This window comes from Pomacea canaliculata, linkage group LG10, assembly GCF_003073045.1.
Source record: "Pomacea canaliculata isolate SZHN2017 linkage group LG10, ASM307304v1, whole genome shotgun sequence".
NCBI classification, from domain to species: Eukaryota; Metazoa; Mollusca; class Gastropoda; order Architaenioglossa; family Ampullariidae; genus Pomacea; species Pomacea canaliculata.
The window spans coordinates 24,679,213-24,704,365 of NC_037599.1; the positions used below are offsets into that span (position 1 = coordinate 24,679,213).

The following is a 25,153-nucleotide window of genomic DNA, read 5'->3' on the forward strand; positions in this document are numbered from 1 at the left end:
TCGAGCTTCGCGCCTGCCCACCCACCCTCACCCCTTCCCCTCTGTCGTCGTCGGAGCGGAAATGAAGCCCCCATCCCTCCTGTCACAGACACAACCATTTGGGGGGGGGGGAAGAATGGCCCCCTGCCTGGTCAGTGCTGCAGTCAGAAGACTTATCCTCTCGCTCTCCTAGTGTTGATGTCTCGTCTTATGACAGTAATCACAGGAGGGTCCGACTGATCACCTGCCATCTCTGTCCTACACCCACACAGTGTCAGCCTCACAGCAGACAGTTTTGAGAATCGTTTTCTGAACAGAAACAAGTAAAAAAAAAAATTCCAGAACTGTTGGTTTGGGTTACAAGACAAGTGTGACAGCTTTGAGTATGTATCGACAGTATGCCCTGGTCGTGGCCACGTGTTCGGGAAATACGAGGGCGTGCGCGGTGAGGCGTGTCATTGCGTTGTTTGTGGGTGAGTGAACTCAGCAACCCTGTCGTCTTCTTTAGTCCCGCGGAGTACATCGATATCAGGGTGAACACCGGCACCCGTCTGTCCAGGATAGACGAGTTCATTTGTCATCTCGGTCTCGTGACGAGAACACGGCGAGCACTCGCTCCCGTGACGTCACTGTCTCTGTCTCGTTGTCATCACGTGTCTCGGTAGAAAACTCTCATTTATTTATCCGTGTGAGGACACTGCTTTCACTCAGTAACACATCTTGTGTGGACCTTAGCAGTGCTGACTGCAGCAGTCTTAGTAGCAGGTGATGAGGCGACTCCTACAACAATGGCGCACTGATGTCGTGCGGTCACGTTCCTCGCGCCATCTCGCGGTAAACAAGTAAACAACAAGAGAATGAAGAGGAGGAGAGTAATGAGGAATGTGACACTAGCGCCACACCTGCAGCCCAAAGAGGGAACTAAGGGAGATTAGCCAGGTCACGGGGAGATCAGCGCTGTATGATAAACACAAAGAGGCGCTGCATCACCGGCATAGCGGAAATTCCCCAAAATGGTGTCACTGCGCATGCGTTGTAGAGTCAGGAGGCGAGCCGGGAAACTTACAACTGAAAACGAAAAACATAAAAAGAATTTTAAAACAAAACAAGAAGCTGTGGAATTTCAAATGTGTTCATTCTGACCAAATGATGTTCCTCCACAAATTATTAGGTGGCAAAAATAGTAATTTATGTTCAGTCGGTGACACGTGACCGCCAGATAAAATCAAATGTGGATAACAAAGCTTAGTTTCTGTCTTTTAGTGATCTATTTTTAGATTTTGAATTCAATAAAAAAAAATAATTTTGTGCCATCATACTTGTCCAGTTAATTTTTATTTATTTCTACAGAAATCCAGAAATCCAGACATCTTGCCGGAGGGTCGTCTGCTATAAAATGTTAGACCAATCACACAGAAAATGTCAACCACCTCTGTGACAGACAGTTCGGAGCCTGGATGAAACCGTTTCTGCCTTCCGAGAAGCCGTTAGAGACGTTCCAGATGAAGATCTTGCAAACAGGTGAGCGTTGGCCTGACTACCAGCCACTGTGTAACATTTCACTTCCGGTCAGTTTAGTGACTCCATCAGGTGTCTGTCTACCTGGTACCACGCTACGCTCCTCTCACTTGTCCGACAGATATCATCTTCATTCAATACTCTCCATCTCTCACTCAATCCCCAACACACGCGAGCAAACACACAAACACACAAACACACAGACAGGGTGAGAGGCGTATCCCATAAAAGCAATTGCAGGATCATACTTCGGTTGTAAACTATTTGGGTTAAAACATCCCCAGAGGTGGCCTCAGAAGCGCAAAGGTAATTTTGGGGCGTTGCTCAGGGTTACCGTGACTGTCAACAGCTTTGAGACCCAAGACCTCGTCCGCCGAGTGGAGGTTGAGTGGAGTCAGCTCCCCTGACGTGTTTATCGTGGCGTGAAATTGCGTTACCTCCCTTGACGTCGAAACGTGAGTGAAACCGTTTTGACTAATCAGGGAGATGGAGGGAGGGTGGAAACTGATAAAAAAAAAACAAAAAAAAACAGCTTAGCACCAATGAACTACATTCATTTCTTCAAGAAACACTTTGTACCTGAGAACGACGACCGTTGTTTGTGTCTTCAACAGTCACGTGTGTCACACGTGACGTGTGTGGCCGTCCTATTCTTCCAAACTGACAAAAACATGGTGTTTACCTCGGCAAGCCGGCGAGACCCTTACTCAGTCTTGGTGTCCGACTGCTGTGCTTGTTGTTAGGAAATGTCTTGATTCATTGTCGATGAGGATGTACCGAGTAGACTTACACACAGACAAACATTCAAACACGCTGACATTAAAACAAAGGCTGTTTGGCTTTGTCTGACATTTAAACTAAGGACATTCGCAAACAGCAAAAACAGAAAACAAACCCGGTAATTTTTGTTAGCAAGGATTGTCTTCTAATTTTTAGCAAAAATGTTTGGAAGAATTTAATTAATACTGTCACTGACCACCACAGTTATATTTGAGGAGTAAACGGACAAGGTGGAAAACATTTTGAGATATGTCCGCTCAAGGTATGAAAATTTTAATTGTTCAGTGTGGGAACTGTCAGCTCGTCCACACCTACCCTCAGGTGGCACTTGGTCCCAACATCAACTGATACTAGACCTTCATGCTCTTCTTGCTTCCACTTCTCACTCTCTTTCTCTCCTGTGTTGTGTGTGTGAGAGAGAGAGATGCAGACAGAGAGTAACAGGGTTTGAGTGGTTACCTCCAAACCAGTCTAGTTTCTTGGCAGCCTGGCAGGTATCCGAGCTGAAAGTACCGCTCACAGGTAACAGCACAGTGCATACCTGCAGGGGCAGGAATTTCCTCTAAGTTGTCGTTGGAATTTCGTCTCGGTAGTCTGCTACCTGGAAAACCCATCACCTGACAGATGTGTGATGATACTAGAGTACTTGGGTAGCCGTCTGGAATTCCCGACATGCATCTGCAGCCTTATAATCAAGTGCATTTTGTCTTGTTGTTAGGCACTGATGCGGTGCAAACACTTTTTGTAACGAGCGCTGGATACTGTTTCCCACCTTCACCTTATCTTCTCAGATACAGTGATACACTCTACAAACATCATTCACAGGACTAGTCACAAATATGTCTACGGAACACGTGATCCCGACTACCAAGGTGTGTATAGTGTAGCCACTACTATCGTCACGTGTGCCGCTGACCACTTCCTCTTCCTCTCTTTATATCTACATGGAGAGTGAGAAAGAGTGTGTGGGAGGGAGGGAGATAACGGAGAAAGAGAGTTCTGAAAGAGAGAAAAAAAATGAAGACACTCCGGGTTCCGACTCGCTACACCTCAGCTTATCTGCAGTGGACGGTGCGAGTGCCACGCCCCCTACACGCGGCAAGTAGTTCCTGTGACAAAGAGTTCGTGGAGTCGCGTGCAACTGTCGAGCTCATTAATTGGTTTGTTCCTCAGACCACGAACAGTTCTGTTTCAGGGGTCGGGCCGTCTGCTGCCCTGCAGGATGGGGAACTATTTCACGGTCAGTGCACACCGTTACACCACCGCCGCCTCATTTAAATACTCTCGCTGCAAGCCAGCGCGCTGATTGGCCGACACCGAGCCGCGCTCACAGAAGCCATAAATAGCCAGCCAACCAGCGCCTGCTGCGAGGTTATCGCGAGGTCACTCTCAGTCTCGCCGACATCTACTGGTGAGAGACATCTGCCAGTCGTCGCCCTTATCGCGGGATGTTGATGAGCGCCTTCACGACGATGAGCGCCTACAGCTGCTGCTGCTGCAGCACGAACACGACTCCACTAACCTGTTCCACAGATTACACAATATTCCTGGCTGTGGCCGCCAGAACTGGCATGGGGGAGGAGGATGCTATGACGTAATAACATTCATTATCAATATACCTGTGAGCAGTTATAGGAATTTTGGACATGCTGAGATAAAGTATTTTTAAGCGGGTACCTTCCTGGAATTATTTAAGCTCATACCCTGGTGAATGCGAGTGTCGATAGGAGAGGATGCCCTCGAGGTCCTCCATCTCTGTAAGTGGCATCCCATAATTTCAATCTTGGCAGACGAGCAGGAACAAGCGCAGTCTCCACCCTCCCAGCCTCATGCCCACCCGTTCATCCCTGGCCGGGTCTGGCGCTGGCAAGGTTCGCGACATAAATCACAGACATAAATCACAGACATAACCAGGCTCCCAGCCTTTCATGTCGCCGCGCGGCGCTTTATGCCGCTTCCGCTTGATTTCGTCCTCTTTGTTCCCTTCACGGGCCGTCACTCACTCCAACATGGACGGATCCATTCCTGGTCACAGAGAGAGAGAGACAGAGAGAAGGCACAATAAATTGGAGAGATTAATAGGAAAAGAGATCAGACATCCGGAATGGGAACATGAAAGTTCCAGTGTGGCAGTCTAGACAGTTGTGTCATGATGTCATGTGTCATGCTTGCTTTGCTTTCCTCCATGACAGATGTCACCCGAGGTCTCGCCGAGTCCACCCAAAGCATCTGTGGGTCTGTGGGGGCCTCATTGATCCAGACTGCATCTTCAACTCTCGTCAACAACAATTCGATACAAGAAATCGTCGATAAGGGGGAAATGATGAGCACGTGCAGTCATGTCAGTCATGTCAGTGTTAGTTCTCGCGAGATCTCGTTGTCACCTTCTGTTCTTCTCACAGCTGATTGAGGTCTGTCTACGATGCTTTCTCTCTCTCATCCGCCACATCATCGCCCAGTTGGTCTCATACATGTTGTGCTGTAGGTAAGCTGCCTACCTCGGTGGTATCCTAACCCCGTGTTGTGCTACAGGCTACAGACTACACCAGTCCTGCCTAATGTTCCTTGTTTTCGTGATGCTGGCACAGAAGGTCTAGAGAGACAGGAGGGAACATTGACAGACCGAGAGGCCGGCGGGAGGAGACAGGCTGTTATAAGGCCAGCGCCAAACATGGCGACGCACCGAGGGCCTCATCAGCCAAATGGAAGTGCGCACGGCGAAATTAAACACACCAAAAAAAAAAAATGTCCAAGATCGGTGGTGTTTGCCGGAAGTCGATTGTGAAGTCAATAAACAGAGTGAAAACTTTCTTTTTCGTTTGTTCGTTTATTTATTCTTCTTTTATTTTTTCTGTATTTCTTTCTTTTCTTCTGTCTTTAAATTACTTTCTTTTTGTTGATTTTGGTTTGTTTTTATTTTGTTATCCTCTCTCTTTTCTGTCGCATTTCGGGTTTTTGTGGAGGTAGTACGGGGGTTATGGGGATTGGGAGGTGGGGTTGGGGGTAAACATTTTTATTCTTTGTCCACTGCCTCCTTCGCACTTCTTCATACCCTCCTTTCTTTGTCTGCTGTCAGTTAGTTTCTCAAACTGTTACTGTCACTCAGTTTTACTTGTCAAACCTGTAAATGGAGGAAGACGGAGTCAAGGCTCACATCTCCACACTGGGCATGAGGACGAGAGACTAGTCTACACTTTCCACCTGAACTAAAAACTACTTAGGTCAGCCTGACCCTGATAGACACTGCACGGGTAGTTAACTGTTGTTGACAAGCTGTTGACTATTTTTGTTGACATGCTGTCCACTGTTGTTATTTACATGTTCTGGACTATTGTTGTTGACGTGTTGTCGACTACTGTTGTCCAAATGCCAACTCTATGCACAGGCCTCATGAGAGGGGTCAGGGGTCAGGTCAGGCACGGTGCAAACGATGACCTTCCGATATTTCACGATGATTGTGTAGAGACAGCGGCCCATTGTGCTAAGAGGACACGTGACCAAGCTGTCACCTCTTCAGACTCATTCACAAGAGGTTCGTATCCGACAACAACCTTCATTTCAGGATGATGTCCTTGTTGTTGTCGGATCTCTCATCACATCCTTGACACACTGCTTGACAGTGGGGGTCACTGAATTAGGACGACGTGACCTCGTTACACAGATGCAGCATGGGAACTGTGACACCATTACACAGGGATGTGACAAGAAACATGGGAACAGTGACACCATTACAGATATTCCAGGAGTTTGCGATGGACCTAGTAGCTGGTCCTTGTGAAGCTGAACCTTGAGACTGAGACAGGAGACTGGGACACTGGGTGAGGGTTGGGAGGTGAGACATCAGTTTGCATCCAGTGTTCACACTCGCATGTCAGAAAGACTGCATTTCTCTGTAGCTTGGATTCACTCACATGCTCACTCACTCGCATTCTCTCACTCACACTCACACACAGAAGCGCCAAGGGGTGGGGAGGGAGAGAGAGATGAGGGAAGGTTAGATAAGAGCAACACGATGTGCATACTCATGTTTTTCTTGCAAGTAACCCCGAGGTCAACATCACAGGTACCTGGCTCTCATCAAGCAATTATCAGGTAAACAAACTGAGCGCTAACGACATAAACGGTGATGCTGACATTGGAACCTCGTCTCCACCAGATGGCGCTGGTGTGAGAAAGCAGTCAGACGTGGCATTGACAGTCTCTCCTCCCTGGTCTCGCGATGAGGCTCCTCCCTGCTGGGTGTGATAACAGGAGCAGTTGGGGGCTGCTGCCCTCCTAATGTAATAATCCATGTATATGGCAGAGATTTATGAGATCCGAGATTTCTGTGCCTCACGCCTGCAACACGTGGGACCCGAGCACGTGTAAAGGTGAAAGGTTGCTGTTTCCTCCTTCTGTCCATCTCTTTGACAAGATGACTGAGTGTGGTCCTGTCTCCTTGCTGTGTGTCACACTTCACACCTAGCATCGTACTTGCCAGACACAGTGGGGCACTAGGTCCCTCCTGATGTCCCCCTTGCTCACAGTCTCGTCCAGAAGAGGGTCCAGTCTGACCTCATGTCCCGGTGCTGGCAGTGTGTCCTGTGGGGTAGATATCCTGGTCAGGGTATGTCAGTTGGCAGGGTCCCGTCCCGAGGAACACTACATGAGTGAAATGTCCACACAAGTGCTGTGGAGGTGAGAAGTCGGGCAGCTTACAAGTCCTGGCTTCCACCTACAAACCGCCCAGTTCCGCAAGACTGTTTATGGTGCAGGCTGGTGTTTATCTTATCTTCTACACACGTCTCCTGCCTGGAGGGTCGCAGTCGCCGTCTGTCTGTGGTGTAGCTCCCTCCAGCATCGGCACGGTGTGTTTGCAAATGTTTCAACCGCCGTCCGCTGCCGTAGAGTTGTCCAGGAACACCATTGCCAACAACTGACTGGCCGTTGTCACAAGCTGTAGTTCACTCAACATTTTAGAGTTGAAAATATAAAACGACATCAGTGATATAGATGACACGTGATCTGTTATATGATGATCAGGCTGAGGGAACTTGTCCCTTAGGTAGGGTATCGGAGAGAGAGAGAGAAGATGGACATTTTCTTAGCTGGCCAGAGAAGGCTGTTGTTGTCATACTAGTCCCAGAATATTTAATGCCATGTTAGTTCCATAATAGTTTCATACCATACTAGTCCCCTAACATTTTAATGCCATACTAGTCCCAGAATATTTAATGCCATGCTAGTCCCAGAATACCTTCATGCCACACTAGGCCCAACTACAGCTAGTCTGTACACAAGACAGAAGATAAACAAAGTTGTCTCGGCCAAGTCGGGATCCGGCGGTCTGACACAAGAGTAAACCTTGTTTATCTTCCAGAATAAAACTGAAGTAAACAGCCCCTCCTGCTACTCCATGGCCTGCGAGTTTCAGCTGTAAAGTGGAAAAGTTACTGACTATCACCCATGAATCCTATCCCGGAGGTAAACAAACCGTCGCCGACTACTCCGTGACGCAACTAAACAACAAGACAAGCGGTAAACACTCCCACAGACCCTACTGATAGGGGCAGAGAGGGATCAGGCTAGATGTTTCTATCGGGTACAAAACTTTTATTGAGGACTGCACTCTGTCCCACAACTTTAAGGAGGGCTAAACTCTGTGAATTGCTTATTTCTTCAGTTGGAAGCTGGCACGACAACTACATCAGCGCCTGTCACGGGATTACAACTGTCACAGGGGCTGGTGTAGGGAGCACGCACTGGGGCCACCACAATTAGTAATAATCAGAAAATCGCTTTAGTTAAATTCCTTTCTCCCAGCCGAGCGTAGCATAGGTCAGTGGAGCCATGGTAACCTGATGAGACCACGTGACCAGAATGTATTTTGCCTAAAAAGACAAGAGAGAGAGGGGGATGGAAGGGAAGAGAGGGGTGGGGGAGAGGGTAACATTTCAGGGCATTTAGTGAGAGACCTTGGGACAGGTTACAATGTAGCTGGCAATTATTGCCCTTGAGGGTGGGCCACAGAATGAAGAACGAATGAGTCTCTAATGAAAAAAAGGTGGAGTGTGTCAGCCGCGAGAGTTGAACAAAGTTTCCCTCACTTTCTGCGAGTAAAAAACTTCATCAGGGGCCCACCCCCTCCCCACCCTCGCCCTTCGCGAGAAACAGGGAAGTTGGGGGGGGAGGTGGGAGGGACAGACACGGAGGTACACGGAGGTTCATTACCGAGGCCGCTGGACATAAAATCGATAAGACATGGGAGGAGACAGAGTCGGGGGGTCAGTGTTATTCTCCCCTCGCCGAGCTGTTGTGCCTGACACTTCCCATGCTGTCGCTGTTCTGGGGAAATCTCGCGGGAGGGAAGTCAGCCTGACGTTGAACGGAGATCGTCTCCCTTTCCTCAGCTCGGCCCACACACGGGCCCACACACAGACACACAGGCCCACAGGCCCACACACAGACCCACACACACACACACACAGACACACAGGCACACAGGCACACAGGCCCACACACAGACACACACAGAGACACACAGGCCAACAGACTGGCCCACACGCTCTTGATGAACAAGAGAGAAAGAAAGCTGCGAACAGAAAGAACAAAGGTATCGCACATGATTAATTTCCTTTCAGGTGAGAACATGTTCTCCGTTGTCTTGTTGAGGACAGGAAGATGAGGATCCTGACTGTCGAACACATAGACTGTCGTGTAAGCGCGAAGACAAACATACAGACTGTCGTGTAGGTCGGTAGATAGAAAAGCAAGAGACAGGAGAGGAAGCGGACAGACAAAGACAGACGGGGTAAGAGGAAGCATACTCCGAGGTCTGGCGTCCGTGTGCAGGACCACTGGACTCAGGTGACCATGTGCTAGTCCCCCGTGTGTCTCAGTTATTGTCTCACCTTGTTCTCACCGACATTAAACGACTCCCTTGTGTCCTAATGGCTGCCTCCGTCAGTCCATCATGTCATTGCCATTGATTGTGGAAGTTATTTCTCCATGTTCTTCACTCCATTCTCATTGCTCAGTAGCTGTGTAGGCTGTTCATCTTTAAACTTCTGTGTCATCTCTAGACCTCTACCTGGACTTTAATACTGAATTTATCTTTGGACTTCTACATTTATATCTAGAGTTCTATATTTAGTTTCATCTTTTCACTTGTGTGTTGATTCATCTTTATTCTTCTGTATTCGCACCGATGTTGCTTCAGCTGCTGACAGTCGGCGTCAGTCAGTTTCGCGCCGCTCCAGCAAATGAACTCATCATCATTACACACATTCACCATTCCATGTTCCCTGATTGCCCACTCCACCTTTCTTGAACGGCGGAAAATGAACACCGGGGTAGTCAGCCCCAGGGGCATCTGATGCCACGTGACTCTTGGACTGGCAGGGGCAGACAGCCCCGATGGTCTTGAACTCGCTGGTGAAGGCAGCTTTCGATTGGCCCCGGATGTCGGGAGGGCCGGGTGAAGGTGATGAGGAGAGTGCGAAGTGTGAGATTATGGAGATAGAGACCGCGCCCTCAGCAGCCGGGGTCACGGCGGTACAACTGCGCACCCTGGCGGCGAGGGAGGCAACTCTCGTCTTCGTCGTGCGGGTCGCCCGGTGTACCACTCAAGTATTTTCTTCACAAAAATCAAAGTGCATCAACACATTTTTTCTTGTTTATTTTAAGATTGATATTCGTGAGGTTTGGCGTTCTTACACTCAGCTGATTACTTCCCCTCCCACTGAGTGAATCTTACTTTCCATCTTCTAAATAATTTTGTCTGGTCAATAAATATCCCTGTTTCCATCTTAATAAATGTTATGCTTTATGTCTCGTCGATAAATAATACTGTTTTCATCTCCTGGAACATGTAACACCTTTCTACCTCCCGTTCCTGTGAGTTGATTGTTTGGGAGGCACCCAGAGGGTTCCACTGCTACAAAGGTGTGTTCCCGTGAAATGCATGTGCAGACGGTTGCCGAGTTCAGCAACTTCATCGCCAAGCTTCCGGAAGTGAAGACACGACAGATGCGAATCATCCGTTGATGGGCGAGGAAACCAGAAGACCAAGGATGTGAGTGTGGGGGTCGATGGACAGGTTTCCACGTGTGTGTCGATAAAACGATTTGCTGTCTCGCGACTTCGAAAATTTCCATCATATTGGCGGACACAACGGTGAACATCCACAGTGGAGCCTGATGGGAAGCCGGTACACTAAGGTCAAGGTCAGCTACCCCTTTTGTCTTTCAGTCTGCACTTCTCCTGTCTCTCTATCCTGAGACTATGAGGTGCAGTTAGCTGGCTCACATCTTCTGTCTGCAGACTGTGTGGTACAGGAGGCTTGTTTACTTCTTTCTTCAGTTGAATTTTTCAAACTCGTTTTGTCTGTTGGTCAAATCATATTGCGTCTGTCGTGGTCGACTCGCACTGTCATCGTGGTCGACTCGCCCTGTCTCTAGGATAAAGTCCTTTTCCTATCCTTCTCCCCTTTCTTCCTTCGTCTTTCTTCTGGCATTAGCTCGTTGCGCTTATCGCTTTTGTCACCACGACTACCGGCCTGTTATTGCCAGTCGTCAAAGCTGTTATCGATCACGTGTCTCCACAGCTGATGAAGTTGGCATCAACGTCACAAGCTGCTGCAGGCTGACGACGGTGTCACCGACTCCTCCACCAGCGTCCAGCTCGTCCTTTGATGTGCCGCCGGGCGCGTGCCGACAGAAGGCTGCCCGCCTCGGTTACACGAGAAACGACTTGGCGAGGACAATGCTCCGGTTGTCTCCCCCATCTCGCTAAGCTGTGCATCAATGGCAGTGCGCAGTTACGGCCCCTTGCCTGTTTGCCCGCCGACAGTGGTCCCAAATTTACTCTCATTCAACGACTTCCGTGTCTCAGCAACAAAAGCAGACGTGGCCTCGGGAGTTAACGGGTCTTGACAGGATCTTTCACAGCCAGGCAAATTACTGCACGAGAAACTTGCGACTGGCGCCAATAAAATCAAGAAATCGTCAATAATGCAAATTTTACTGAAAATCTTCACGGAATCGTGTAGCACTTTTTTTCGTTTTCTAATAAAATCCACAGCTTTTACATGTTTCCGAGAAAATAAAATGTCCACCGTCACCACAAAATGAGTCAACTGAAAATAAATATATATCTATAATCTATAATCTATACATTTCGACCTTTCTTTTTTAAACACCTGTTCCATGATCACTACTCCTTACACAATGGTAGTGTCAGGGAAAGGCCTTGTGTCCCTTGTACAGGTAGTTCGCTAGTGTGTGCGAGTGTGTGTACCGCGTGAGAATGAAAATAAAAATGTGGTCTAACCTGTAAACCTGCAGGAAAAGAACTGATGATACTAGTAGCGGAGTTCACCTCCAGGTTTGTCACTTAGTGAACAGTGTGTTGTCCTACCTGTACAGGTGTGAATACAGACAGGGGAACCTGTCCATTTAGTTCCTTAGTACAGTGGTTCTCAAAGTTTTTCGGACCGCGGACCACTTTACTTAAGTAAAAGCTATGGCGGACCACCAAGGCCTAAGTAAAAAATAATGCGGACCACCAAGGCCTAAAAATCACTCTGTACTATGAATTTCAAATTTAAATTGCCGCATTTGTTTCATTTTAATTCAAAACTAAATGTCCTTTTGTAAAAGTAATATAGTAATAAGTTGACATAAAACTACGTATACCTCGTTATTTGTAATTAAAATGTTAATAGGAGGAATGCATCCCTTTAAACATCACTTTGCTGACATATGACAACTGTCAGCCGCGGACCACATGACTTATGCCCGCGGACCACTAGTGGTCCACGGACCACACTTTGAGAACCACTGCCTTAGTAGACAGCCGGCGCTTCAGTAAGAGACGAGAAGCCCATGGACAGGTTGTTGTTGTTGTGTTGTTGACAGAACGCGTGTGGACGTCGTGTGTGTGTTCGAAACATTCTCGAAACATTATCTACAATTATTTATTGTCATAAATGAGTCGAAAAATAATACTTCTTGCCAAAGATCAGTTTAGCACGTCAGCATCCTTGTCCCACGTGTTGTCTACAAAAAGTCCTCAGACTCATGGAAGCTCAGTCACCTGCAGTCTCCTGTCTCCCCAAATGTTTTGTAACTAATCCGCCGAGTTCTAACTGTCCTGAATGGAGAGGATTAGAGATTAAATGAGAATGCTATAATTTTGCGACAATAAGATGTTTTTTTCCGTTATTCTCTTGACCGTGTGACCCAAGACATGTGGACGCAGTGTGTTGCAGTCTATCATCCAATCGCTCAACGCGTTTCTTCTCGCTGGCATTGAAAATTCAGTATCCGGCTCTCCCATTGGGTATCGTCAACATCTAGACCGGGTTAATTGTTGCCTTCTAATAGTCTGGTTGTTAATGGTCAAATCACTCATGCCACCGATTAAAGAAACAATACCTGGCTGTCAGGCATGCCTGTTATGATGGATTTTGACAGGAATACAGAACTGAACGAGCATAATGACGGGGCTTCTGACAGGGATCATTGCCAGAAGAATATAATGAGGGGTTCTGACCGGGGCCAGTGAAAAGCCAAAACTGCGTTTGACATTTTACCATTTTTGTGCAGCCTTTTGGAATGATCACCGCGAGGCACTTCGATTAAAATAATTTTAAAATCATTTCTGATGTATTCTCACACAATAGGGAATGAACAAGGAATCCATCTTCACTAACATGTGAAACTGCAGTTAACCCTTATAGTCACCTTTCCGGACCCCTCCATCAGTCGCTCTGTGCGAATTGAAACTCGTTTTGTGATGGTCGCACTGACTTGCCTGTCATCAAACACATTTAGATGCAAACAACAACAAAAATAAATAAAATAAGACTGTGCTAAGTGCAACCAGCACAATATGATTATGATGAATGTCTTCTTCCTACCTTAGAGCAAAGAACGCACGAGAACACATGTCTGTGAGGGCAGGGGGAGGGGCAGGGGTGTGGGAGTGCTAGGGAGGGCCTGATCCGTTAACTGCGCACTGTCCTGTCATGTCTAAGTGTTTCCGCACACTTCAGATGTCATCTACAGGTCAGATGCTGATGCATGCCCCTCCATGATAGAGATGGCCGCTGGCTGATGAAGACACGGAGCTCTGCGTCCGAGAGACAGGTTCCTGATCACCACAACAGTTCCCTCCCAGCCTCCCACCCGACCGTTACAGTTCCCCCTCGCCCCCTGGGTGTTGTTGCTGCTGACCCTTGACAAGCTGCTTGAGGGGGTTACGGTCCACCGGGCATGCTGAGAGGCTGGTCCTTGACACGCAGCTTGGTGCCGCGGTACTGCTGGTCAGGAACCATAATTTATTTAGGTTCCGTTTGTCGTGCCAGGGTTGTCGGCCATTGGAAAAGTGCCTTAATGAAACTGGAGAGATTGAGAGACAGTGAGTGAGCGAGCAGCAATAACAAATACATGTGGGCAACAGGCCAAATGAATTTTTTGATTCTGTAAATATATGTGTATTACAAGGATACGTGTGTGTGTGTAAATATATGAGTATTAAAATGAAGTGTGTGTGTGATTTCATTCGATAAAGTGAGGAGCTACTTGCAGTCCCATGAGGCTCCCCTTTGGTTTCATGAACATGTCCAAATTATCAATCACCTACAGTCTGTCGAAACCAGCTACGGGTCACGTCAACTTAGGTCTTAGTGCGGCAGAAAGCCAGACAGCTGTGATACCAGAAGCCAGACAGCTGTGATACCAGAAGCCAGACAGCTGCCACACCAGAAGCCAGACAGCTGCCCAGCGGCCGATAACAACCTGCAGGGAAGGCGCAGAAAACAACGGGAAGTAGGGATGGGTGAGGAGAGAGGATGGAGGGCGGAGAGAAGGGGATAATTCACGGTCCAAAGGGAGATTACTGAGTTGATCAGATATTGCCAGGGGTAGAAGGGCACCTGACAGAAAGAATGGGGTGGAAATTAACAGGGGACTGGTAAACGGTCTGTCTACTTTGGGTGGGTGATGTCTCGGAGGCTGGCATCACACGGACCCAGCACATCTATCGACCTCGGGGGACCTGGCATTACCGGCGGCCATTGGCGAACAGCGCACGCGAGGGGCTGGCCAGGTGTGTGAGGGGACAGCAGTGCCAGCCATCTCCCTCTCTCCCTCCCCACCAACACACACACACCAGCCTCTGGTCGTAATCTGGGAGATAGCGGGCGTCTGCGAGCCCCACTCCTACCTGTCTGTGCATGGAACTGATAAACAAGCGCCAGGAACGTTTGGACGAGGGCCTACTACGAGCACGCAGTCGCACTTGACACGCACGCGCGCGCGTACTCATTCATGCAGCCAAGAGACTTCCATAATGATAAGACCTAACTGTGTAATGATAGGTCTGTGGAGCCAGCCCTGGTCTTCTCGACAGCACGCGCTGCTCCACCCGCCTCTCAGAACAGAGTAGACGATCACGTGCCCCTCACGACCTCTGTAACAACCTAAAACCTGACTAAACATGTCGCCAGCTTGGGCCGACGTGTCACGCGATGATTGGATGAAACCAAGGAGGAACCAAGCTCCTCACGGAAGGAACGTGCACAGCCAGACACATGCTGGAATCTTTTATTCTGCGAGTTTCAGCGAGTGTCCCGAGGCTGAGGTTCTTTGCTCGAGGGAGTCAGCTCTTCAAGTGTCCTTCGAGATTGTTCCCGCAGACAGCAGTCAGTTCTTGCTGCCAGGAAAATACAGTTGTACAGTCTGCCAACCTACAACAAACTATATCCATAGGGACAGGGGTGTAATCCATTCATCACATTTGTTATTATTTTATTATTATTATGATTATTATTATTAATGATGAATTTTCCAAATTTTATGCCAGTCTCCCCTTCAGTACAGACACGGTATTCATCCACCAAGAAACGAGCTGTCTTGTAAATGTGACTGAATATGTAAATTTATTCTACATTTTGTTTTTAATCGGTGGAATCTCTAGCCAGACGTTTCCATTGCTGCAAAGTTTCTGTTCATCCCGATTTCACATGCTGACGGAAGATTCCTTGGCAGACGATATTATCTATGTTATCTATCTTCGCGGAGCACAGTCAGACAGAGGCTCCATGTCATGATTGTACCTCCATCTTTCAGCGTTTTAAAAGGAATCTGCGCACACTGACGACCTTTCACCCTACAAACATCTCTTGTCAACTAAAAACAGTATAAACACTTTATTTTCACACACAAATGTGTTATAACCTCGTCCGCGTGCGTATATCTGATACACCTCACTTACACCTACAAACCTCGTATACACTTTGACCCACAAACTTTGTACACCTAACTTCAACATATAGAAAGCTAGTACATTTTATTTCCCGCTACAAACATCTTATATACCCATCCACACGTACACACACGCGTACACACGCACCTTCCCCTCCTAACCTCTGTTGCCCGCTGTGAAATCAGGATTGTAATGCCGGGGGAAGACGTGGGTTGCTGTCCCTCAGTAAACTTCCAGTGACAGTTACAGCCTCCATGGCTGCCAGGGACCTGCAAGCAGCTTGAGAAGTGGAAGGGTCGGTAAAGAAAGAGATAGAGAAGGAGGTAGAGAAATAAGGAGGGTTAGAGATCTTAGTGCTCTCACATCGCTGTGACACTGAGAAACCTTGTTATCAGTCATCAACTTAGTTTATTATGTAATGATGGCTTCTGTAAGTATCTTTCAGCCCTGGTCACTGGGGTGTCCCTCCCTCATGACCATTCCCTGTTCTCGCCGTGCTGACTTTAGTTAGAGACGTTTGCTCTGCTTTCTGAAGCTGTTCAGACAATTTGTTTGTCACGAATCTCACTGATTAAAGCTGCTGACTTTAATTAGTTGGCATTCTTTAGTGTGCAGACGGAAACTATCAACACTTCGGCCATCGATCCAGCACTCCCCACATCTCTGTACCCCGGGTGCCTGTGTCGACCGGCGGAGGGAGGAGCCCAGTGACTGTGGGGGGACCTGCGGGGAGCCGCTATGAGAAGTGCTTCGTCTCCAGATGCCAGAAATGCTGGATGTTAGGAACAACAAACAGACCCCTGGAGAGGAAGAATGTCCTGTTGCAGGTAATTAACTCAAGTCTTAATCACAGGCTCAGGTAATGATGAGGCAAGCGACACTGACAAATCACACAGACTGGCACAGAGACAGGTCAGAGAGAAAACACTGTTTGTTTTTGTTTTAACCGACACTCAGCGATGGCGACGATACTAACAATTCATGTTAGTACCCCTCTGTGTGTGTCTGATGCTACACAGTACAGCCACACAAATACTTTGTGTTTACCTGGAATTACCTGTGTTTACCTGGAGTCACCAGCAGTTACCTGAGCAACTGGTATCGTTCGCTGCCCACTTCGCGTTCCCTCCCGTTCCGTCTCCCCCGTCCCCAGCGTTTGTTGGGCAGTTTCTGTAGCTCAGCTCTCAGTAAGCTGGTGTAGTTTGTCGACTAGACTACCCTCTAAGGAATTTTCTAGAGCCAGCCTGCTGCTGCTGCTGCTGACAAACCCACTCGCTGCTTGAAAATCCTGGCCTCGCTGTCAGGCTGTGGTGATAAGGGAATTAAAGCTGTCAGACTACAGATGGTCTGCTACATGAAATATTCTCTCTCACACACTCACACAGAGGAACCTAGCGAAATTTGTGAGCATTTTTCTTTTATTCTTTCTCCTCAGACCGGAACAGTTACTTTTTTTCCGGAGCAGTGTCTAACTGCGTTCGTATATACGCAGGCGTGCGTACACACACACATATATATATATACACATGCATACACACACGAACATGAAAGAGCCATATACATAAGTTGGTGTAGCAGTACAATAAAATGTTTTTCATTCACATCAGTTTTGTGTGATCGAAATCATTGATCCCACCGTTAATGTCAGACGAGAAGTTAGATGATGTGGGTCAACACAAGCTAGGTGCACTTTACAAATCTCGCCTAAAAGTTGGGTTGTACAGTTTTAAAGGAAATAAGTAAAAGTCTAAAGTTCAGCAAAGTAAATTCCGTTTTATCAAGACGTTTAGTCAAAGTTGTAAGAACAAAATGGAAAGAAACAATTTTTTACAGCTTCCAAAATATAAATAAAATATATAAAATATAAAGCTTTGGCTTCCAGCATCCAAGTGGTTCACTAGGAACTGTTGGTTCATGATGACCCGAAACCGGCTTTTCCTCAAGAAATTCTAAAAATAAATTTCGTTCGTATTATTTTTCAGCTGCACGCACGTGTACCCGTGTTCACTGCATTTATGGGCGAGAGTTCACAGCCAAAATGTCAACACTAATAAAACAACTGTTGATAAAACAGAGAATAAAAATAAAGGTATTTTTATGTTTTGTAATTTATTGGGCCTTTGTTATCTTGTAAGACTTTCACTTTAAAGATTTGGCTACTTCAACACTCCATTAAGTTTCAAGCTTTCAGCTGAGAGTGGCGCTCAGGTTTAAGACTCGCTAAGTTTCGGTTTAAAGTCTCAAGTGTTTTAAGATTTTGTAAAAGATTCAGTTAAAAGGCAGTTTAAGAGTTAAGAATTGTAACATTTTATGTTTCGTTAGGATTCTATTACATTTTAAGACGTTTTACAGTTTTAATATTTTAGAGGTTTAAAACTTAAATATGCTTTTCTGTTTTATGAGGTGTTAAGACACTTAAGGGAGGCGTAGGCGTAAGAGAACTGCATGCACAGAGGCACATGAGCCTGATGCTTGAATGTGAAATATTTGCACCGCTAAACAACTGTAGTACGAGTGCTGTGTGTGCTCCTTTCAGTGCAGACTGCTGTATGTGCCGGAGAATGAGAAAGTGGGGTGATATCGCGCTTATTCCCTCTGTCTTTCAAGAGTGATTGATGAGCGAGACCTCGAGCTGCAGCCACCAGCTTCCTCCCGTCATCCTCAGTTTTCTCACGCGGACCGGAGGAGCCTGGGAGGTCAAGTCCTGAACTCGTCTCCTAGTCCACAAGTTACATAGCATTCCTTACAAACTTTGCCACAGAGGTTGTCTGGAGAACAAATGTTTCTTGAGCAAAAAAAAAAAACAAAAACAAAAAAAAAAACAACAACAACTTCATTCTAAAAAATCGTGACTTAGTCAGATTTTAAAATGTTTATGGTTACATTATCATGCTGACGCATTTGTTGTTGCTGTTATTATTAGCAACGGCTTAGTGTACTGTGTTAAGTGATGGAGACCATGCGCGTGCTGAGAGTTCGTGAATGCACTGACAGATGGGCGAGGGCCTCACAAAAACAACAACGAGACAAAGTCAGAATAACATCTGGTTTCGAGAGCATTGAAGTCACTGACACCTCACTCTACACCGGGTTGGGGACCTACATTCACACACACACCACACACACCACACACACACACACACACACACACACACACACACACACACACACACACACACACACACACACCACACACACACACACACACACACACACACACACACACACACACACACACACACACACACACACACACACACACACACCACACACACACACACACACACACACACACACACACACACACACACACACCACACACACACACACACACACACACACACACACACACACACACACACACACCCCACACACACCACACACACACACCACACACTACACACACACACACCGATTTGCACGTCCATCAGTTGCTGTTACATCCACTACAGAGTTCAAGAAAGCATACAGAAGTGATTTATTGTAACCCTGTATCTCCAGCTCCAGATGTTCGGTAGCCTCCATCCATTCTCCGTCTGGTTCTTTATTTCCATGTGTAGCTGTAGTTACCTGCTTCTATGTGAGTGAACTCTGAGTCAGATAAAGTGTGTTGCACTGTATCTTCCAGCAACCGTTTCCTCAAAATAAAACTGAGTTTCTGTTCTGCAGGTAGACACGTTGTAAGCAAGTCTCAGGTGTCTAGTGACAGGTAGGATGGCTCCCACACTGTATCACTCGTCTCTTATAAGCCCTAAAGACAGACCCAGAAACGACATCAACAATTTTACAGCCCCTCCTACACAAGATCTAGGAACAAGAGCTAGTACCAGCAGACTGGACACCAGGCCACCCGGTCATGTTACCGAATGAAGGAGACCACTCAGTGCAACAAGTGGCGGGGATCTTGCTGCTTTCTCTTCCCACCAAAGTCATGACAAAGGTAATACCAGAGACTGAAGAAGGCACTAGACAAGAGACTGAGACCAGGACAAGCAGGGTTTCGCCAGGATAGGTCATGCACTGACCACATTGCTATCCTCCGTATCATCATTGAGCAGTCTATTGTGGCAGTCCTCCCTCTATATAACTTTTGTGGACTTTGAGAAGGCATTTGACAGTGTAGAGAAGACTCGTCCTGCCTAGTTATCCACAATGGCGAACTCACTAAGCATTTCGTATTGACGACCGGCGTAAGACAAGGTTGCATATTATTACCGACAATCTTCCTGATGGCCATAGACTGGATTATGCGAAAGACAACCCAAGACAACAACAGCGGTATCCAGTGAACCTCCACCAAACAGCTAGAGGACGTGGACTTTGCAGATGACATCTGTCTCATATCTCATCGGCAACAGCATGCACAAACCAAACTGAGCAAGCTAACAGAAAGTAGAGAAGACTGGCTGAAAGGTCAACAGAAAGAAGACCGAAGTGATGAGAATCAACAAAAAGCAGGAGCTCTCAATCCAACTTCAAGGAGAGAACATCCTGGTAAACAGACCGCTTCACATATCTGGGGAGCATCATCAACAAGGACGGTGGAGCGGATGATGACATCAAAAGCCACATCAACAAGGCCAGGCATGCTTTCAACAGCCTACATCCCATCTGGAACTCCCGAGCATTATCCTTCCACAGTAAGACCCGCATCTTCAACTCCAATATGATGATAGTATGTATGGTTCTGAACCCTGGAGAGTGATAAACACCATCAACAACAAGCTCCAGACCTTTACCAACCCATGCCTACGCCATGTTCTGTGAATAAGATGGCCTGAAAAGATCTCCAGCAGCAGCCTGTGGAAGAGAACTAACCAGAATGCCACCAGCCAGGACATCAAAAAGCGCAAATGGCGCTGGATAGGACACACCCTGCACAAACCACCTGACACCATTTCAAAGCAGGCACTTGGCTGGAACCCTCAGGGGAAGAGGAGAGTTGGGAGACCAAAGCAGACTTGGAAAAGAACAGTAGAGAGCGAGGCAAAGGACATTGGAACCACATGGGTCCAACTGAAGGGGGCTGACCTATAGTGGGTCCGCTGGCGAGGTTTTGTTCTGGCCCTATACTCCTGGAGGAGTAACAAGGAATAAACTAAACATCTTGAACTAGGTCGTGCTGGATTTGAAGAAATGTCTCTAGAAAAGTAGTCACTCGTCCCTCCCCTTCCTGTCCATGTAGCCCGCCAGGTGTCGCTAGCCGTTTGTTGGTTTCGTCGTCGCTTTTTGGTGGCTGAGGATGGTAAGTGGCTCGTCAGCGGGTCTCTAAGTTAACCCCGTGTTTTAAAGGCAGCTATCGGTCACTTTAAAAATATCGTCGACTGCTCACCGACTTTTCTTTCCGCGTATGTACACGGGGTGTGTGGCAGTTCAAACAGTTTAATTATGCTCCGCGTGTGTGTTCTCATGTTCGTCAATCTCATCGTCTGACAAGGACGTGGCAGCAAATGGTGCGATTTATTTTTGCTCAGATAAAAAAATCTTTCCAGGAGATGACAACAACTGTTCTCTTGAACGACAGAAGGACAGAATAACAATTATGGCGTGTCTAGGTATGGGGCAATAACAGTCAGAGTAGAACTTGTCTATGGTACTATACATAACAAATACCTATTATACACTAAAACCTCTCTATTAAGTCTCGCTAAAATTCACTAAGATCGGGTCGTAACTGAGAGGGGTCAACCAGTAAGTTTTCATTTCACTAACCATGACTTCAGACACCTGTACATCTAAGTTCATTTATTGTTCGGTGGCTGAAAGTGTTTTGTATCATAGCATATTATTGTAAGCCAATGTTTTAATGTCATTTCTTAATTATCCGAGAGGGCGACCTGCCTGTACTCGCAATAGAGCAAATATTATCCATGTAAAATCTGTCTTCGTATCTAAAAGGGGGTCACTCTTTAGTGTTGTTCATCTGCCATCATGTGTTTACTTTTATAACATGGTTTGTTTTGGTTTTTTTCTAGTGGATGGGATCGGAGACAGTGTGTTTTCTTACCCTCGCTAATGGCTGCGGCAGCTTAGTGATGCCAACACTCGCAGATTGTTACTGGGAAATGCGAGGTCACGTGATCTAGGTGTCTGCTTGCGATTGATATTTCCGTGCGCATCTTGTGCAGTCAAAATAACAACAGCTTATGGCGGAGACAAGAAGTGGTCCGCGCGATGCGCCGTGCATTAAGATAATAACAACATGAGCCAGCAGTCGAGGGGCTGACAGAAAGGTCAAAGGCTCATTGCGCCTGCGTCCCGCTCGCTGCCACGTGCTTCCGGTCTGTGCGTCTGGTTGCCACGCGCCATCTCTCTCTCTGTTTCTCTCCCCTCTGTTCACCGGCGCTTCTGCAACATTAATTACCCTCCATCTGCACATCGGCGGTGCGCTTGCTTTTGGCATGCATCACACCCGGGTAGCGGGCAGTCTGTGCCGAGCACCTTTCCACAGGGTATGTCTGAGGCGGGTGCATGTGTAGTCTCAATGCGGGTCTGGCTTAGATCATGCCTCTTCCTAACCCGTTAGTCGGCAAGAACAGCTGGAAAAAAACCGGACGAAATACCTTCCTCTCTGTCGCCACCTTCACATTAATCTGCCCTTTCACACAGCAGCAACGGTTAAAAGGAGGAAGAAGAGCAGAATAGAAGAACGAATTGAGTGGGTCTGCGTCTTTCTTACTCACAGGTTACTTTTGATTAATTTTTAAAGTCTCATATTATTAGAACTATTATATGTTTTGCCTCATTGAGACTTTCTGCCGAGAGGGAAACAAAATGCAGATGCAGCAGTACACTGCACAGGTACACCTACACAGACACACAGTGCCTAGATACACCTGCAGAGATACACTGCAAAGGTGCACCTTTTAAACATGCCTCTGCCTTCTTCATTCTCATTCTTTCCCTTGGCATGCATTTTCATCCTGGAAAAGTCTTCAGGGCATAGCCATTGGCAGGAGTGAGATAAATAAACATCAGGCTATTAAAAACCTCTTAGTCTTCTGACAGCATGTTTTTCCGCCAACATCTGTAGTATTCTGCTTCTCCCCTACCTTACCTACTCATTTATTCAATAATTCAGTGAAACAGCAAACAAAATTGAAATAGAATGAAATATTTTGGTCCAGGTTCATGTTTAGACAATGACAATGATCAATTTTATTGGTCCCAGTGGGCAATTTAAACATTGGAAGGTGCTCTAGTTACAGTAATTTAAAAATAAAAGTAGAACAAGTTCACTGCAAAGTGCAGTGTTCAGATGTACAGTTTAAAATCTACAAAAGAATTAATGTGGGTTTTTTAATTTTGCAAAGATTGTCTGTCGAGGAGACCCAGGAAAAACTGTAAGCTACAAACTATCCTTTTCAAAAATTTAGTAAACTTCAGCATCTACTGCATCTCAAAATATAACCAGATATAGAAAGTCACAATTCAGATTATTGCAAGCAAATCTTTCATCATAACAGTTTAATTAAAGTGCAACACTAAAGCACTAGTAACACACAATACCGCAGTAAACCATAAAGGTTGGTTCCAGTCTGACATTAATGCCCTAAGGTTTGTATTTCACAGACACAAGGTAATTGTAACTGATAAATAATTATAATTTTGCAAAGATTAAAAGCACATTAATGATTTTCTTTATAATCAAGTTCATATGTATTATAAGCATGCATATTTAAACACTCATTTCACTCCCACATGCTGATACGCACACATGCAAGCACTCACTTCACTCATATGTCCATACACTGTAGATCAGGGGTGGGCAATTAATTTTCCCAAGGGGCCGGATGAGAAACTGGGATGGTTCTAGAGGGCCGGACTAATATAGTTAACTCAGTTTTACCCAATACTGTATATATAGTATATTTACTGGTGGTCGGCCAGCGGGCGGGCCGGCGTTTGCCCAGGTCTGCTGTAGATGGAACTATAGTTCTTGCTGGTTTCCCTCTGTGAGGGTGTTTCTAATGCTGGTGTTCTCCATGGACTGACATTTAAAGGTGGGGGATGTGGACAAGCAGCAAGTGTCATGACTAATACCTGTCCTCCTACCTGCCTTTTGATCCTTTGGGAAGACCCAAGCCACAAAGGCAGGCAAGAACCTCTGGGCAACAAAATAAACACTATGATTGGCATATTTTAGCACTAGTGGGAGGTGAGGTCCACACACATGACATGCCCAGTTTAGTGCAAAATAAGATTACTTTCAGTTTTATTACTTTACATAAAACATTCTTAGGTTTAACAAAAAAAATCTTTTTCCACAGAATGTTGTTCATAGGTTATTTTTACATGAAAAGTAAATTATGGCTGACATAATTGATCAGCACTAATTAACCCATTTATGCCTCATATTCCATTATCTGGAGAATATTTTTCCTCTTCAAATTCTTCTTCCTTGAATATCTGTAGATCACCTACATGAATTTTATGCACAAATTAACAAAATGTAATCCTCCTGCACAAATGGGTTAGAGAGAGAGAATACAGAATGACGATGTCTGAAGAGTCTAATCCCAGGAAAATTACAGGTAACTTAACTACCTAACTCAAATCTCAAATGCTGGAGATCTTAGACTCTGTATACACACACATTGGTTTACAGACCTTTAAAATATCAGCAATACTTTTCTGCATTCCAGGCTTGAAAAATATTGCTAATCATGCTACCCATGTTCATACCATCAACTTTCAACACTACAAGGAACTGGTAAGCCTCTATTAAAGGAAAAATTGTGCTTAGACTTATGTAGGGCCTCAATTAATTGACTTGGCTTAAAATGCTTTGATTTTGATCAATGTTTATCTTTGCCATTTGTGACAAAAACACTAAGGATTCATGGTGACTCGAAATCCTTCACCAACTCCATCCTTTCACCAGACAGAGAAGGAGAGAGTCGCCAGATGAAAATGTGGAAAAAGAGTCCAGTCATTGATTTCTCACTATTTGAAGGACTTTGTCAAATGATTTTCTGGAACTACCTGCCGCCCCAGACATTAATCCCAGGACCTAGGCACACAGCACATGTAATATAGGGCTTAGACTATATCAATAAGTAATTGAGGTATTCTCCATATCAGCATGTCCAAAGACACGCAATAAGCAGGAATAAAAAGCACTGTAATTTGGCATTAAATAATATTTACATCTTGAGTGTCGGCAAAATGTTCCAATGGGTGGTTTTCACGTGACGTCATCAGTTTTTGCGAGCTGCTTCAGCGGCCATTTTTCCTCCCCTCTTAAAGCAGTGGTTACTGAAGCTTGCTGGCAACTGATCGGTTATCATGGTCGTCTGCGGCATAAAAGGATGCGGAAACAAGCCCTGCAGTAAACGAAATGTTCCTCTAGATGTATCTTTTCATAGGATACCCAAAATTATTTTGAACCAAGGCGACGAAACAAGAAAACTTACAGAAGAACGATGTCGTCTGCTTTACCGAAAGGATATTACAACAGAAGAGAAGTGGAACAAAATACTTATCTGTTTGAAACACTTTGTTGGCGGTAAGAAACCAGACGCTTTCCAAATTGCTAAAGTATTTAACGTTGTTCTGCATGTTGTACACATTGTGATAAATATTTTCTTCATTGTAGGTTGGTGACAGTTCACGTGATTTGAGTGAA

General features: G+C 46.1%; 1 long non-coding RNA gene across 1 annotated transcript; it reads left to right on the plus strand.

The window, feature by feature from the left end:
* The first annotated feature begins 1,332 nt into the window (after window positions 1-1,332).
* LOC112574483 lies at window positions 1,333-18,678 on the plus strand. Its single transcript, XR_003101442.1, has 4 exons — window positions 1,333-1,500; window positions 16,134-16,352; window positions 17,508-17,614; window positions 18,133-18,678. It is a non-coding gene; the product is annotated as an uncharacterized LOC112574483 (long non-coding RNA).
* The last annotated feature ends 6,475 nt before the right edge of the window (window positions 18,679-25,153 follow it).